We start from the raw sequence: 18,884 nt of genomic DNA, 5'->3' as shown, positions 1-18,884 counted from the left end.
ACCAAATTTGATTTTGCCAGTGACTTGGCGGCAAAACAATGCAAGTTGGCAGCGGCGGCTGTTTCGTTGCTTGCCGATAAAAAAAAATCGAAAATATTTCTCGGGTCATTAACATCGGAGTGTTGGCAACACCGGGCGATATGATCTAAAAGGAATGGAACGTATAGTGGTTTCTCATTGTGATCGATAAAATACACCAGAAATCGACGATTCATTGTATTTATTTGCCATTATAATAACCTGTCTCTTTACCAAAGCACGCAAAACTATCACTAAGCACCTACCTCATAAATTGTAATTTCCTATATAATCAAATAATAATAATAATAATTTGTATGTACAATATTATGTAAAGTAATTTATATAAGTTGTATTGTTTTATTTTTATAAATGGGTGGTTTGCAATAATTATGAATCAAGTCCATCAAAATGAATCCTGAGATATTTGGACTTAAAGTTAAAACTACTTTTGTAAAATTCAGGAATTTTTTCACTGTATTATACTTATCTACCATATTATTTTGATAGTACATGGATCAATTTAAATAAATAGTCGAAATATAAAGAATATTCAGGATTTATTAATATTGGCAAATTAATGTTAGGAAATACCTCTTTATACTGGTGAAGGAACTGTCAAAATAGACATGATTCACATTCAATTTGATGTCTCATCAATACTACTATTGCCATTGCGGAAAATTGTAGAGCTACGATTGTGATATTAACACACAATATAGAAATCTGTTTTATCTAGCCACTGAAACAAAAAAATTGGACTTGATCCATAATTGTTGTGAACCACCCAACTATAAGTGACTATTTAACCCCCTTAAAGAGTCACATCCCCCCGATGCACCCTATTGAACAATGCGTTCTGACGGTACTGCTTTAGAGTTTGGGCCCATGGCTAACTGCTGAAATACCTTAAAAATTATGTAAGGTATGCATGGGATGCACGGTGGCTAAAGAGTATTAATGTGGATCATAAAACCAATCAAATTATGCCGTGTATGATATTATACACAGAGTATAATATTAGTACCCCGAAGCTACAGCATCCTGTCATGCCCTGGGAAGCACAGGAAGACTGGCAAGTGACATAATATATTATTGGAGGCGCCATGTCGTTTTCATTATCATTATTATAATATCATTAAAGGTTGTATATAGATTGGAATATGTCATTTAAGAAAAAGGTGACTAGATAAAATAAATTCAAACGCATTAGGATGATTCAAATCATCACCAATATATCGATATTTAAAGAAAAACAATCGTTTCTCGATATAAAATGTATCTTTCCGCGCTTGCTTGGCTCGACTTGAGGTCAAATATATAATATTACAATCGGGTCAGATGTAGAGGTTTATCTTCTATTTTGTTTTATTTATATTACGTAATGCTTTATTTGAGATTACAGGATAATAAACTTAAATTACTTTGCCGCACGGCTTAAGGATCGGCCTATAGGTATAAGTACACATATTGGGTTTCAATTTATGTATGAGTCAGAGTATGGGCCTAATAGGTTGAGCAAGTGGTTGACATTCATTTCTCGTAAAAACAAAAATCTGTCAATATGAACATGGTGGCACTTTCTTTCTGGGAAATGTGTATAGACCAGAGAAACAAAAGAGAATATGAAACCTTTATGCACAATCAAGCACTTTGTAGAAAAATTTTACAGAATGATAATATAAACTATATTCAACAGTAAAAAGGTACTTCAGTTTATACACTATTATAAATACAGCGAAGGTAAAAAATTATCTATGCATAAGTGATTTATTCATATAAAAAGATGGGGTGGGGGTCTTCCTCATTATTCAATCTACCAATTATTTCAGAAATAATAACGTAACTATGTATGAGTATTTATGGAAACCGTATTAACATATCTACTTAAATTTAATAATAATGTTTATCATTGTAAACTTGATAAGGGTGTGACAGTCATTATATCGACTAATAAACCAATTTATAGAGTTTAATATAATTTATATTATTATGTTTTTAATAAATAAAATGTTCTAAAATATTTATTTAAACTAGCAAAACGCTAAAGAAAATATTCCAAGATTACTTATACATAAAATTTGAGTGTCAATGATTTCCAAATAATATCTAAAAAATCATTCAATTTTATAAGCGGCCAGTATTGAATAGATTTTTTAGTTCACTGAACACAGTTATTAAATGTTTGCAAGTGCATAAAAACGTGGTTTTCAGAATCTTTAGTAATAATATAAATTGGTAGGGTACCTGCTTACTGAGCTTTCTAAATCCTAAATAAATAAAAAAAAATAGTCGGCGTAAAGAAATAATTAAAATGCACTATTCATTAAATAATACGGAATTAATAGTAATGAAATAATATTATCCATTTGAAATGAATTTGCATGTAAAAATGACAGAAGCAGAATAATTAAAAACAGTAAATTTTTTATTACCATGAACGTAAACTATAAAATTTATTATTATCGTCGAGCTGCACAACACTAAATATATGTTATTTAAATAATTACAAGAATGTGGTAAGTAATAATAGTTGTTGTTTTTTTATAATTAGATTACGAGTATAGTTATTACTGCTATTATAATTAATTGCCATGGTATAAAATATTATTGTACCTATATATTGACGCCTAATAGGGATATCTGAATTACGAGATTTTTTTTTTTTAAATCTTAGGATAAAACAAAGGTCAGAAAAATTTTGTCAATTGTATTTTTACTGTCCATTGCCTAATTACTGACAGAGTAATGTGGATAACATGAAAGAAATATTATATTACATAGTAATATTTTTTTTTAATTGCTATTTTAGTATTTAAAAATACATTTTTTATAAGTTTGCACATATTCAATTACCCTTTTTATATACCTTCAGTTTTCTTTAAATCACGTCCATTTACTTGACAAACATATTTTCTTCTAACATCTCAAACAGGGAACTGAAATACCTAACGGGTAAGGAGAGCCAGGCAACTGGTATCGAGTGGGGAAGAATACGGGATAAACTTAAACACGTGTCAAGGATACGTCATACGTCGAATACTGATAACTGCTCTCGGTTTATGCATTGACGCTCATTGAATATTGGTGTATTACACACACCATTGCACGTCCATAATGCGTGGTTCATTTTCGTTGGACATACACATTCAAAACCCTGCATCAAAATATAGTGTATTGGAATATAGCCTATCGGGATTCTATCTATTAATCTGTTCTGTGGTTTCAAAACTTCGAGAATGTAATCGAGTGAAAATATCTTCACCTCAGTCTAACAAAAAATAAATAAAAAAACATAAGAATTTTCAGATTCATATTATTTAGAACTATTTAAATATTTGGGCTTTAAATGATGATTATCAATCATAATAACATAATATGCTGGAACGCAATTACGATTTTTTGTATTATAAAATCGGTAAGTTTAAATTTAATAGTATTATATTTTCATAATACATTATCCATTTTTAAAGTACAATAGGTGAAAGGATTTATTGTTGGTAGAATAGCATGTACAATGAAATAAAATATTAATAAACTAAAATCACACGTTAATTAATAACAATATGTGAGTGATGATTTGAAAATTGCAGCTAATTATTTTTTTCAAATGTCAGTTGCTCCTGTTGTGTGTTCTCACCCCCTAATTTATATGTCAATGAAACACTTCTGTATTGCTGCTTGTATAAAATTAGAATCGTGTTAGATTTAAATAATATACATAGGTATTATATATATTACATTATAATAGAATACATTGGAGATCCTAGCATGGAAACAAGTTAATCTGAAATGTCAAATACGTACCGCATTTTCAACTAAAGACCTTTACGTTGCATGAGGCAGATGGATTCACATCAAATGCCAAGGTAAAAGATTACTAACTACTTATGAAGGCCTAATATTATTTCTAATTTCAGCCCTAGCGGAAAGAACCAGTAGCTATTAATAACAGTTATATTTGTAGAAAATCATTCATCTATTCTAGATAAATTTGGCAGATTACTTACATAAAATAATATTATAATGGTGAAATCATTCTGCAAAAAATAAAATACTTCTAAGCAAAGATGACATATTTTCTCACTTAATTTATCAATTAAATCTATATAAGATATTTACGCCTTTATCAGTGAATTGACTATTTTCATGATGCTAAAAGCACAATAAAATATTGTTAAAAATTTGTTTACCCGTTTGTTCGGTTATAACTAAAAAACTACTGAACCAATATTCACAAAACTTGTACAAGTTATAATTCACAATAAACTAAAAACATAATGAACTTGCAACAATCATCACGAGAAGGTTGAGTGGTCAGATAGTAGCGGCAGAATGGTTAGGTGAGGTGAAGGCAGAAGGACGCGTTACTAGTACCTACTAATTGTTGTTAAATATATTGACTCGAAAAATGATAAAACTGGATAAATTATAATAAAATCGAATCGCTTAATTATTTCTTTCTTCGGTATACCTACTAGTCATTCGCGTCTTTCACGCGGGCGATCGTTAAGCCAGTTTCAGATGGGACACCGGTGTCGCGCTCGATATTATTAAAAAGACCTTTTTATTCGAATAAAGGGTCCTTTGTATGAACGCCCCAGAGCTAATGAGTCAACTCGTGCCCGGTATACTTTTCCGTCAGCCGCTACATTCTCAAGCCGCCGATACACTTGTTTTTATTACCGCAGCCAGTTTTATGTTCTAATTTATAACGCGAAATTATGCGGTGACCCATTAGCTCTGGGGCATGTATAAACATGATATAAAGGGCCATTTATTCGAATACAAAGGCCTCCTATATTATATCAAGCGCGACACCGGTGTCCCGTCTGAAACGGGCCTTAGTTAAAAGATGAAAATATTGTTGTACATGTCGTATCCTAATTTTTGCCAGACTCGGTATTTGTACATCAGTCATCGCACCTCGGCCTACGTGTAACATTTAAAACAATAATTACCTTGGCGTAAATAGATCATTTTCACTTTATTAGGGTTGTTTCTTTCTTCATTCATCCTAGCCCATTTACTGTTATCCTGGCGTCAATAACATATCGAATGAAATAGCCAAAATTTATGAAAAAATATATATCCAACCATTATTATTACCACTATATTGTAATGAATAGCCGTTTTACGTGAAAATGATTTCATTTATATTGCCTCAAATTCTAAAATCAAAATTAAAAATTGCACTTTTGGTATCACTTTATATCATTTATATGCATACGTGCGGATGCGTTAACGTAGAATAGATGGCCTTATATTAATATAAAGTTGAAGAATCTTGTTTTAATTCGGAATTAAATACATATTGCAGAACCTCATGTTATTCAAGATTAGTTGTCTTAAAATAATAGAATTCTTCTTTGAAATTAAAATCACAAGATATAACAACAGTGGGTACTGAAAAGCCAATAAGACAAGAAAACTCGCAGAAAAGCTACATACTTCGGCAATATTTTTCCCAATGAGAATATTGTGATTTACTCTAAATAAGCAGGGGAAGCGAGATTAGCCACGCAACCTCCGTCAGTGGTTCAATGTCCAAGGTATCTTACACGACTGGCTCAGGATAGGGAGGTGTACATAACTGCATGTTGATATCAATCATTGATAGAAGACCGAACAAAAGTACATGAAGTAAGAGAAAATATGTTTATTTATTTAAAAAATACGGTTAATTCACTCAAAAAAAGATGATCGTAAGTTGTTATAACCCTTAAAAATGCCAAATTAGTGATTAGCTTCCAATATAAATAAACTCGACGTCAGACTTATTTATAATAAATTCTATTGTCTAAAATTATTGAAACATTGTTATTAAAAAGTTAATAATATAGAAATGACACATTAGTTCAGAAATATGTCGTTGACAGCCATATAAAGATTTTTTATTAATTAATTAAGAAATTAATAATTATTAAGAAGAAACAGGTAGGCGTGTCATATAATTAAAATCTTATGAGTAAAATCGTCATAACCATACCAGGTTTAAATGGTTTTAAACTGTTTTATGAGCATACCATTTTTATATAAATCTGCTTGTATCATATTAAAATTTTCAAATCAAATCATTCTTTATGACCTTTCTCTCGTATTATGATTACGAGGCTCAATAAAAGTGATCCAATAATGTGAAGCCTATGTAAATGTTTGTAGGAAGTTTGTTTTAAAAACGAATGAACATAATGCAATTAAATGATAGTTATAATGAATAGGTCATGGCATTTTAAACAACTTTAGCTTCTTATAATAACACAAAAAGTCTAGGTATGGTTTTCACACATTATTATATCATTGTTTGTAGTATATAGATATTTTTTTTGTGACAATCATGTTATATTTAAGATCACCCCTTCTTTGATTGCAATACTATACACATATCTTTCACCAAATAACCTTGGTTACGAGCTACTTCTTACAATCAATATGTGGTAGCCCGAAACAGCTTTCAGAATTCCTAAACTGAGACCGTACCTAATATTTTTTCCCTAATATTTTTAACATGACATTAATTGGTAAAACTTTGTTTTTGAGTCTGTGAATAAATATTTTAATAATGGATTTGTAGCTCAAAACTGTTGTCAGTTACTTGAAAGTGTAATTAATATTAATTAAGAAATTTGTTTCTAAAAATACATACTTAAATATCGTGTGTATATTTTTGGTATTAAATGAAAAAAATATTAGGTAATTTAATTAAAATCACTTCTCACCGTAAATTTTCTAAAAAACAATCGTTTTAGTATGTTTATTTAAAAAAATATATACAAATATACATTATATTTTTTTATTTATTGTGATGTATAACAAAATTAGTAATTATCCACTGTTAACTATATACCTACATGTAGAGTTGGATATTTCCCGAGAAAATCTCAATCTCGAGATTTCCAGAAAAGAATTCTCGAGAAATCGGGATATTTAAAAAAAAACCTTTAAAAATCCTAAAAACAGACAAATTCCACAAATTATTTATTATATTTTATTTATTATTAATATTTATGTAAGAAGATAAACAAAATAGAAGTTGGAAAACAAAAATAATTCAAAACATTACTTATTAAAATAGAATTTAAAAAAACACAGACTGTCAATCGCTGCGTCTGACAATCGCGTACGCTTTTGAGACACAACATTCCCTGATGTTGCAAAAATTGCGCTCATTTTGAGTTGACGTTGGCTTAATTATGTTAAATGCCCTGATCAGTCCTGGAACATTTTGTGTTTTCTGTCCACTTTTTTCATATAGAAAATCATTTTATTTCAATTAATATTTGATAATAAAGAAATCCCGAATCCCGAGAAAAGATTCTCGAGATCCGGGATTTCCGGAAATGTTAAAAATATCAATTCTCGAGATTCAGGATGGAAAATCTCGAAAATTTTTCGAGAATTCCCGTTGGGAAATTCCCGAAACCCAACTCTACCTACATGTGTTTTATACTGATACCAATTATAATATTAATGTTGAATTATTGAATATATTTTGTTTATAAAAATAATTATGATAATACTATTATTATACTATATAGCTTATTATAATTAACATAAACAAATAAAATATTTTATTTGGTGTTAATTAAGAGTTTGCTAAGTTAAACTCACTGTAGCCTAGTTGGAAGAGCGAGCATTTATAAAACCATGGCCTGGTCTTGGAGTACACGTTGTATTTTAATGTGTTTGATGCAATATAAGAATATCATAGATTGGGCTAAGAAGCATCGTGAAAAAGTATTTTAATATCTTTTCTCCACGTTATGAAAGCCCATATACTTCGCTTAGGACAGTGGTCGGCAAACCGCGGCTCGCAAGCCACATGTGGTTCTTTGTGTATTGGCGTGTGGCTCTTTTTTTGCCAAACTCCCAATTTACAATTTTTACAAAAACTTTTGCAAAATTCACAATTTTTATTTTTTGCCATTGCTATGTACCTACATTTATATTACATAATGACATTAAAGCGAGTCTAATTATTCCTCCGTGATGCTTTATGCAAAAAAGTATGATTGTTTGTTTACTTTATGTCTCCAAAATATACCTAAATAATATATATATTTTTTTATTTTTATAAACAAATAAAACAGAAAAATATAAATACAGTTTGAAAATACTATTAATAACTCTGATAATAATAATAATGCCCTTATTAGCACTGATAAATATTAAAGGACAGATAAATATTAAATAGATATGAGGGAATATTATTATTATTATGCGGAGATTCCAAGAATTTAAAATTAGTAAACAAACCTTAGCATTTGTTTTAAATCAGCCCATTGCAAAAGTCAACATTTGATATTGACAAGAGCACTTTTGAAATACAATTTTATTGGTGGATTTAACAATCAAAGATTTTTGGAACTCCAAATTTGTATGTGTTGCCACCAAAATTGAAGATTTGGAGAGGGATAATACAATTTAATTTTACAACACAATTGGTGTACTCTAAAAGATCTACGTAAGGTAGATACTGTTATTTTTAATACATGGAATAGTCTTCTGAACTCATATGACTAGTTAAAACAAATTGCATTTGCTATTTTTACTATATTCGAGTTTACATAATGTGTATGTGAACAATCATTTTCAAACATGAAAACAATATAAAGAGCATTTAGAGAAGCCAAATAACCGATGAAAATTTGGAGCCATGCCTGAAATTAAAAACTACAAGTTACATACCAAACATACGGAAACTGCCCAAATAAATGCAAGTTTGCACGTTCGTTTTAAGGAATGCGTGAAAATTGTGTGTAATTCATATTCTGTAAAAGTTATATTTATAATTTCAACAATAAAAAACATATATTTACGTTAGTTTTATTCGGAAAATCTTCTTCACTTAATAAATAAACAATTATAACATGTAATCAATTCACTTAAATAAATCATATTTATAAAAATATATATGTTGGCTCTCGAAATTTTTTTAACCGTTGTCGCTACTCATATTTGGCTCTTTTGGTCCAAGAGTTTGCCGACCCCTGGCTTAGAACAATGATCATTCACTTTTATTTTAAAAATAAAATTATGTTAATGATATTTTAGTAAAAGAGTTATTTATAAGAGTAGATTTTTCAGAACGTCGTCAATTTTTGATATGGAGTAATTATTGAAAAATATAAATGACAAACCAATGTTTTGAAAAACTAAATTAATTGTTATCCAGTAATATTTATTGTATTCTCAGAAAATTGTATGACATAACATCAAAAAATCATTAAAAATATTTTCATATCGGTTTAGATAATTTTATTTATGTTACTACTTGTGACATGTAAATTAATATAGGTATGGTTGAGAATCAGTAGCTATTGTGGTATTTTATGTAACATTGTTAGTGAAAAGTCATCAAAATCACACGCGATTAAAGATACAATATTATTCGAATGAAAAATATGATTTAATTAAGTGTGAATTTAAATTTATCACGTCTCGTTATCATGAATAGATTTTATTGAACCAGATTATTCAATAAGTTGAACAAATTTATTTGGCTTAAACGCTTTCAAATAACTATTCGAAATTACGCAATAGTCGTTAGTATATCTATAGAGGAGATCATTACCATATATATGTGACATGCTTTCTTATCGAAGTGTTCAGGTAATAAATTGATTGAATCCATATAGAATTTTAACTAAATGAGTTGTACGTTCTCCATTTTTACAGGTATAATTAATGTTGGTGCAATTTTTGACAGAGTGAATTGCTGATCTCGGTAAAATAAATATATGACTTAAAATAAAAATACTAAAAACATTTCAAACAATTAAATACATACTACACAAATGAGCCGTATGATTTATCAAGATACATAATAAAATGCATATGTTAAAGTGGCTTCCTCAAATTAACTGACGAAAGACATGAACAAAAATCTGCAATAATAACCTTTATTGTGATGTAGATAGAGACTATTTTATTTTACAATACAATGGGCAGACAGCTGTAGGTGCGTTATCAGCAAGGCTGACTATATTCAAGCTATGGCACTGAAATGCGAATCACGATGGTAGTGCTAGTTATTGATTGACTTTGAAATTAAGATTTTCGACTGCATATTTCGATCAAATTATTACCACTTATTAAAATTTGCAATCATTTTCTACAAACACTTTAACATATTGCAGTAACTAGCACTATCATCGAAATTTACAGTTTCGTATCACGGTGTGACTATAATACTGGGACATGGTTATCAGAATAGGGCAACAATGGTGTAAATATATGAATGCGGATTTATTTTATCCATATTGAAACGCGGGTGGAGTTTTTTTAAAAGTTTGTACGCACCTATGTATTTATATATTTACGAAATGATAATATTTGTGTGAGCAGACCCAGATGTACATATATATTTATTAGTAAGTTATTGATAACAGGTTATAAAAATTTGAGCTATATTATAATATAAAAATGTGCAATGTCTACAAATATTTTAAAAAAAAACCTTGTGATGTATAATTACTATTGTAGTGTTCCTATTTTCCACTCCAAAATAAAGACTCCGTCATCAGCCACGTGAAAATCCATCAATATATTTCGTCGTGGGTCCCAGGTTCGAATCCTGGGTCCTGGCAAGTACACATATGAGTACGGACCTAATAGGTTGAGCAAGTGGCTGACATCCATTTCTCGTAAAAAGCCAAATCTGTTAATATAAACCTCCACTCCGTGGAGGCCCATATGCACCTATTAGGATCGGACATGGTCGGAAAAAAGATGTTCTAGGGGTGAAAAATTATAAATAAAACAATTTGTAGATACCCTTTCAGTGGGTTTATAATGTAAGACATTCGTAAAGTAATAACTAAACTTGAACCTATCTGATTGTGTTATTTGAAATTTATGATGTGTTGTATAAGCCAATATTTTTTTTTGTTGATATCTCAATATTTATATTATGACAAGTCAGACGTTTGCATTTTATGGCAACCTGCTGGCATATTTGTAGAGTATGTAATTTGATATTATGATGTTGAATATTTATAATATGGCATTCATATGAGTGGACGTAGAGCTTGTCATTTCTCGACCTTTTTAGATTCTCAAGATTCAAGAAATCGAGATTGTTTTTATGATATTTTTCTCAAGATATTTTTTATAGAGAATAATATTTTGTTATGAATATTTTTTTATTTCACAATTTCACTACCTTCAAGCAAGGGAATGTCCTCAGTTTTATATTTAGTGTACGCAAGTGGTAAGAAATTCTTGAAAAATGAGAAGCATGAGATTTCATTAAAATTGCTTCTCGAGAATATTCGATCATAACTGCCAAAAATGTCAAAAACTTTGATATACCGCAATGACAGACACAAAATAACTATGGTACCTAATAATAAATTTATTATATATATGCATAGTTCTTGAAAGTTATCTGTTAATGTGAAATTTATAGTTATAAGTATATTGTTATAATTATGTTGTACATCGTTTTTAATATAATTTTACTACGTAGTTTGGGGTAGTTTTTTTTAATTGGCAACATTTTAATGTGGATATTTCTCCCAAGAAGAGGTTTCTTACGAGAAATATGTATTACCCACTTGCTTAACATAATATTAGGTCTATGCTTCGGGTCCAAACACACACTGGAAACCAACATTTATGGATTTTCTAGATCCGGTAGTCGAACCTGAGACCCATGCTTTATAAGCTGATACGTTACTGCTTGTTCAGTTTAATGTTGAGAAAATAGACTATAAAAATTTTATTGTTCATTATTTGAATATAATTTAATTGGATTAGATGTAAACTAAGTAGGTATATAATTATTAAACTATTATGCAGTTCAGTATATAAATGATTTTGTGTATGTAGAATATTGTTTAAATGTTTCATTTAGGAAATGTATTTTTTATAACGTAAATTGCGTGTTGCCTTGGCATTATTTAAAAAAAATCAAATGAGTTAATTGTTAAAAACTAATGGATTGTAAGTTATTTTCTCAGTTAGGAATTTTAAAATTGCTCAAATAACACGAAAAAAAATCCATAAGTTTAACACACTCAGATGGTCGCGTCGCAGCTTGTTCGATAATTTATTAACTTAATGTTATGCCATATTAAATAACATGTTATTCAAAAGTTCAATAGGATTTTGCTTTGAAACAATAAAAACCTGATATAGAAAAATGTAGGGGTGACTTTGAATATGTAAATGTACTGCATTAACATTTGAGATCAGATTTTTAAAAGTTGTTTAAGAATACGACAATACGAATTCTTTTTCAATACATCAAAAAATATAATAAGAAAGTGAAAGAAGTTATGAACAATACCTACTCTTGTTTTACTTTTATGTGGAAAGTATTGATTATGTATTAAAATAAATTCATTGAACTTTATTATCTTTGTAAGTACTAAAATACTGAAGATTTGTATTTTATATACTTACAAAACTATTTTTTGTAGTAATAGGGGATTTTAATTAATGCAACTTTTAATTTATTAAAAATAATTTAATATTCGTAACGTCTAACTGAATGAGAGAATTCTACTTTTTGATCAATATAAAATCACTTGAATGTTACCAAAAATGAATGGTGAAAAATCATTGTATGACAATATCTAATAATTCATGAAGTCATAACGATCCATAATACTATCGTAATTGCCATCAAAATAAGCTTTGTATGCTTTAACGGAAAATTTGAACAGATTTAAAATAAATCAATTCTGATTATTATAAAATGATATTAATTTACACCTACTATTTTTCAAGATACGAGACAGGCTAGAATGTTAGTCTTTCAGTAGCATGTGGAAAATAATATAATACTCGATATCTAACAGAGTGAAATTAACTAGTTCTATTAAATGATATAATATTATTAACGAATTTATCTACAAGGAAGTAATATAAATATAATGTTGATATTTTTTTTTTCACATCCCGATAAAAGAACGTCAAATATTTATTACGAATCCTTGTAAAATACTGTGTTGTGAATCCATGCCAGGGTTGCAAATGAAATAAAGTTTTGAATTCCTATGTATTGGGGATGTCAAGGTTTATATTATTACGTTTATGTACATGCTGTTCTATAAGTCATATTATACTATATTGTGTTGCCCTCATAAAATGAATAGCTATCACTCAGATTTTGTTAAACCTATTTGTTTAAATGGCTATTTAGTATTTACAATGTCATTCTTATTAAACGATTTATGTGAATTATGTATGTACCACATAGTATAATATAATATTATGTTCTTATATTCGTATAAATAAATGATTTAATTATTAGTAAGAATTTATATTTTATTTTATTTTAAAAGCATTCTAATGTCAAAACATTAGAACATATTCTCTTAATCAGCTGATATGAAATAGTTATGACTATTTTATTCTAAGATTACTATATATAAGATTATAAGGTTGCCAATAAATAAATAGAAATGGTTACATATTATGTACAAAGTCACTGAAAAATATAATTAAGTTTCTGTGTGCGTTTAAAAGATTATTATATTTATTACAAACCTTTTCAATTGAAAGAATTTCATCTAAAAATGTTGTCCATTGAAACAGCCAGTGGTATCCATGTCAAATAAATAAATAAATAAAAACAAAACGAGTAGCACTAGAATGGTGTGAAAATAAAATAACAGCGTATGTTTGGTCAACTTTTTAAAGCACTTTTAATGAACAACACACTTTTATGCAATCGAATTGCATAGCTTTGAATTAATAAATAATTCGTAATGTCGTTGGTTATTAAGAACTCGTTGAGATAAGACGGATTATGAAAGATGCACAGATTACGCGGCTAATTAAATTTTCAGTTCGTCTAATCGTATTTTGTTATTTTTATTGAATAGGAGACATCAACGCGTGTCGTATTCCGAGGCTGAAACCCGCGACGTCAGACTACGCCGGAGCGTATCACAAAACTGAACTGGCTGCCATATTAAAAAGTTACTTTTACTCCGCAACTTGTGAATAAGTAGGCAAAACCACTGCCATTATAGATTTCTCAATCGAGTTTGCATCGCCGATTCGTACGACTAGCGGGCGCAACTTATACTACCGACATGTTCGATATGTAACTGTAATCGGCACTATAAATTCGATTATCTTAACGTAACGCACGTCTTTGGTAATGATGTCCAAATTTGTTTTGAGACCAACTCACCGTTTTGCATGTGTACGTAGAGGTAAATTGAGCTCTAGATAAAAAATTGTCAACATCCATTTTAACCTAAAAAATCAACTTAATGCTATCATTACCTTGAAGTTGAAATCATACCGTCTTTATAGTCGTAGGGCGAAGGCGCAGGTTTAATTCCGCGTCTGGTAAAAATGTTATATTTTCCGTTTGCGTTAGTTTTATCTAACGCAATGAACAAATGGATCAAGTGCATGTCTTTCAGATTCAATGTGATAAGTATATTAATATAACATTCACTATGTGGGACCCCATATTGTCCAATAATTTGGAAAAACACTGGTTATTGATCATTCGATATACATTCTAACTACCCATTGGATACATGCCATGGAAACAGATTTAATATATCGACGTGCCCTAGAAAAACCATTATAAGTCTGAAAATAGCGTATTAAGTTTTATTAGCTTTTTATAATACCATATTTTTTGTGCTTGTCCTGTAAAAATTTCAGGTCTCTAGCATAAAAATTGACAAAGTTAGGTTTTCGACGATTGTGCAATATATCAACATATTGCGTCGACTAAATTTGTGTTCACAGAAATTTCCGAAAAGTATAGTCATATCTAAATAAGCAACGTGTCGTGCGCTCCTTCTTTCGAATAAGAGGCTCATAATACTTGCTATTACGCTCTTTCACGGATATCTGAACAGACACCATTTTTTATATTGATGTATCACATAAGACTCGTAATTTGTTTTGGTATATTTTCGAAAAAGATTGATATTTTCAGAATTTATACGCATTAATAATTAAAAACTGGTCAGTAGTATTATATCCGAATGTGAAAATATTATATTACTTAATATAAAATAAATTCCTCGTAGAAAACAAATTAATTTGCATTAAAATTTGTGAAACTATATTATTTCATCACCTGTTTCTATTCACTGTGGTAAAGGCCTCCTCACGCTTTCTCCATTCTTTTTGGTTAATTATTTTTCACGGGCACGTGATTTCATCGAACTTAAATATCTTGTCAATATAGCATATTATTATAATTCTAATTATCTTACGTTCCTCTAAAACTACTGGATTATTGCATTCATTCAGCGGTCGATTCATCTACGATATATTATGTCCGGCCCATCTCAATTTAAGGGTTGGACATACCTAAATACGCCGCAGACTTTTGATTGCTCATTTATTCATTCGATCCTTTTTCTGTATTTGTGTGTGTTCGTCAACATATACGTCATTATTGTGACAGATTGTAAGAATCTTAATTTTTCGGATTTTCTGTTAATTAACAAGACATAAAAATTTGAATGCTTACATTGGAGACTGAAAACACACGTTGACTAAACACCCTGCTATTTAAACTCAACAAAAGGTTCAGTTCAAACGTTTTATTCACTCTGCCGATAATTTTGATACGTATTATACCACCATGTATCCTAGTAGGAAAACATAATATACACTAATAAAATAAATTGCTCTTGAAATTATTACAAATTCCTACAAAAATAGTCGGTAATGTTATTTCTAAATTTGACAATTTTTATTATTTAATAGAAAACAAATACCTAGTAAAGATACTTAATTTTATTATTTGTGTAATGGAATACATAGTAATTTTGGACTGATATTTATGACACAAACAAGTTAAATAGGTAATCCTTTTTATGACACTTCGAAATAGTGAGTTTTTACAAAAGACCGATAAAATTTTGTGGGAATATTACCTTTTTATAATAATATTATGACTTCGACTAAGATCAAAATAAATTCAAACATTAAATTATTGAATGTGGGCCTAAGTACAGCACATGTACATAATATTTTTGCAAATATGACAATGTAGCCAGTATTGTTATTATATTATCACTTTAAATATGTATCGTAGACAAAATCATTAAATTTACTCACTTCTAAGTATCCTGGGAAAATAATTTTATTTGGCGGGATGTCCTAAAAGGATTAGGCGGGCTTTCACAGAGACGCATTTATTGGCCGCAATAAAACATTAACAAAAATATACAAAATGCAGTCAAAGAAGCATTTATTCGTTTCTACATAAATATTGAAGAATTTCTTTTAATTTTAAATTTTTGGGCTTGGTGCCTTATATTATACCTATATATTATTATAATAAAAATTTAGGAAAAGATGAAACAAATAAAACGTCGTGTAGATGGTGAAATGTACACAGAATAATTTCTTCGTTTAACTTTCCCATTGATTAGCGACTGAGAATTTTTATCATTAATTACAAATAAGTATTAAGTACCTACCTATGTAATCTTTGTGTTTATGACTAGTGACCTAATTGGTATTAATTTATATGATTTTATGATTAACTATGATTAATTAGTACTTATACCATGTCTGATCGCGCAAAACATATATTGCATTTAGCATCGGGTGGACTTCAAAATAAATTATCAATTAATTTTGAAAAATCTAGTAGTGGTGAGAGTGGTAAGTACATACATTTACATACTTTTTACTTATTGATTATGATTGTTTTATTATTATGAAAGTTATTAGCTATTTAATCCTAGTAAAATTGGACAGAGTTTACATTTTGTATAATTACCTAAATAAAAAAGAATTAGATATGAATGAAAATTGATATTAAACACTGTTTCTTTGAAAGTTTATAATGAAACGCTTAGATAATGATATCCACTATTTAAAGAAAATACTATTTGATAACCAATTAGCTTATGTTAATATTAAGTTGATTAATTTATAAATTTAATGCATAACGCAATGATTGCTGGTTTGCGCCAACCCTCTAAAATAATTTAATTTTGTGCATTTCTTCATTGTAATTCATACTTATCTGTATTTTTATATATATAACTATTTTACTATTTAAATTAGATATTTTATGAATATCTACCAAATCATGGTATCTAATGTGCTTGTGTATTGATTTACAGATTATACTTGTATATTGGATGAAGCAAGTGGCGTATTCTGCAATGTGAAAAACATGGTGAATGAAGAATCCCTTGACAACGATGAAGTCATAGGTAAGCATAATATGATATAACCACTATAACAACGTAAGAGTATTAAAATATTATTCGATTCCTGGTGAAGAGACTGTGTGTGTATTAACCACTTATTAAAATATAATACAATTTATGTAATATTATTTGACATAATTTCACAATAAACAGGACCGTTTTTTTATGCTTCAATAGAAGATTTTATTTTTTTAAAGATTTTGTGTTGGTTTATAAGTTTTATAACAATATCCAATCAAAGTAGAAGAAACTAACCCTCATAGGTAGTAAATTATGGGGAATAAGTATTTGAATTATATTGCGTTTTATATTGATAAAACCTATTTTTTTGTTATATATGTAGCAGACGATCTATGTATTTTCTGAATACCACGAAATATTGAGATGTTAGAAAAGATTTAAGTTTTAATATTTCTGAAAAATAAGCAATTCTATAAGGTTAGGTACTGTAAACTCATCTTTAGGAATGTTTTTTACTGGTATCACTCTGTTATCTACTTTTTTAATCATATGGTATATACATTGGAGTATTAAATTATAATTTTATATTTTGTTTTTACAGATTCTAACGATACGACAGATAAGGATTACATTTCTAGCTATTCAGAATACTGTCCCAATATAATTTCGTTTACATCAAGTGCTCCAGATATTGACGAATATTTTAAATGCGCATCTCCTGAAGTTTTGGATTACTTAATGGATGAAATATCGAAACCGCAAACTGATTCAATACAAACATACCGAAATGATTATCAAGATATTGCGATTCCGTCCACTTCAGTGCATTGTAATGACATAATCGCCATTCCAGAAATCATAATGGACAATGATACCTTGACAAATGAAAAACCAAATAATCCCAATTCGACTACACATGATGAAAATGATGTACGATCAACGTATTCTCCATCTAAAGGTGCAAAGAGAAGACGACAAGAAATTATTTGGAAAAATAATATTTTGAAAACATCAATCAATACTGGCTCCACATATATTTCGAAGGCAGGAAAAATAGTCGATTGATGTATAAACTATCCAATAAAAGTAATAAAATGTGAGATATTTGTATTAGCATCAAATAATTAATAACATTATGATTGTTCTTTCCATATTTTTAATTTAAATTGTGTTATCAATAATCCAATAAAATTAATTAAATGTGATTTATTTGTTTTAACATAAAATAATTATTAACAATATGATTGTTCTTTCCATATTTTTAATATAAATTGTGTTAATAATCAAATAAAATGTATAAAATGTGATTTATTTGTATTAATATAAAATAATTATTAACATTATGTACGATTGTTCTTTCCATATTTTTAATGTAAATTGTGTTATCAATAATCCAATAAAATGTGATTTATTCGTATTAGCATAAAATAATTATTGACATTATTATTGTTCTTTCCATATTTTTAATATAAATTGTGTTATCAATAATCCAATAAAATGAATAAAATGTGATTTATTTGTATTAACATAAAATATTTATTAACATTATGATTGTTCTTTCCATATTTTTAATGTAAATTGTGTTATTATGTATAAAAATAAACATTTTTTCTCTCTCGTAGTTACTTGCGTTATATTTTAATTTCTTACATAACTTTTTTTATCCTTCCATAATTACTATTTTCCTGAATAATTTATATTACTTATTGTACATATTAACAATATTTATATAAATAACTAAAA

At 28.6% G+C, this 18,884-nt stretch overlaps 1 protein-coding gene across 1 annotated transcript in view; it reads right to left on the bottom strand.

Annotated features, from left to right (window-relative positions):
* The window catches only part of LOC147067873 (uncharacterized), a 204,209-nt gene extending 190,282 nt beyond the window's left edge, over positions 1 to 13,927 (bottom strand). The window contains exon 1 of the mRNA XM_085952828.1: positions 13,516 to 13,927. The gene's annotated coding sequence lies outside the window, so the exon portion shown is untranslated. The remainder of the gene's footprint in view (positions 1 to 13,515) is intronic.
* Positions 13,928 to 18,884: the final 4,957 nt, after the last annotated feature.

The sequence above is a fragment of the Rhyacophila brunnea genome, unplaced genomic scaffold (assembly GCF_057557595.1).
Source record: "Rhyacophila brunnea isolate RB1 unplaced genomic scaffold, BYU_Rbru_1.0 scaffold_3, whole genome shotgun sequence".
Taxonomy (NCBI): domain Eukaryota; kingdom Metazoa; phylum Arthropoda; class Insecta; order Trichoptera; family Rhyacophilidae; genus Rhyacophila; species Rhyacophila brunnea.
Note: the sequence above shows the minus strand (reverse complement) of the source record. Positions and strands in the feature narration are given on the sequence as shown.